The sequence below is a fragment of the Arachis ipaensis genome, chromosome B04, assembly GCF_000816755.2.
Source record: "Arachis ipaensis cultivar K30076 chromosome B04, Araip1.1, whole genome shotgun sequence".
Taxonomy (NCBI): domain Eukaryota; kingdom Viridiplantae; phylum Streptophyta; class Magnoliopsida; order Fabales; family Fabaceae; genus Arachis; species Arachis ipaensis.
Genome location: NC_029788.2, coordinates 16,772,199 through 16,772,862, shown reverse-complemented (window position 1 = coordinate 16,772,862; position 664 = coordinate 16,772,199).

The window sequence follows — 664 nt, the reverse complement described above, 5'->3', positions numbered from 1 at the left end:
TATAAAATTTTAATTCATTTGATAAACATTTTAAATACTGAAATTCAATTCAATTCTATAATTTTACTAATTTTAAACACTAAAATTTAATTTAATTCTAACTAAAATTTAATTTTTAATAGAATTGAATTCAATTCTATACCTTTAAAAGTTTTTAAATAGGTTGTTAAATGGTTCATTTATTCATTAATTTTTGCTAATTGTTTTCAGTTTGTCTCTCTTAATTAGCTCGCATCATAGCTTGTTCCTAAAAAGAACTTAATTTAATGGCATAAGGTTAGCAATTGTTAAATTTTTTGGAGACAAATTTGATATAAAATTTTTTAAAAGTTAATTTAAAAAATAAATCGAATGATATTTCAAGAATTAATTTTACCATTATAACTCTCGACCAAGTATAAGACTAAATTGCTTATTGTGCAAGTGTTTTGAGTTTTGGCAATGGTTGCATAGTACCACTAGAGTCAATATATACGCGATTTTAGGAAGTGGATATAATGAAACAGAGAAAACTAGTAAATCAGAAAATAAAATATATAATTCCCTTACATCCACTTATACAAGATTCAGTGTGGTGGATTGAAGTTTGTAAATAAGAATTTATATAAATTAATTTATAAAATTTGATTTTAATTAAAAATGAGTTGGTATTAACGTGGTTTAT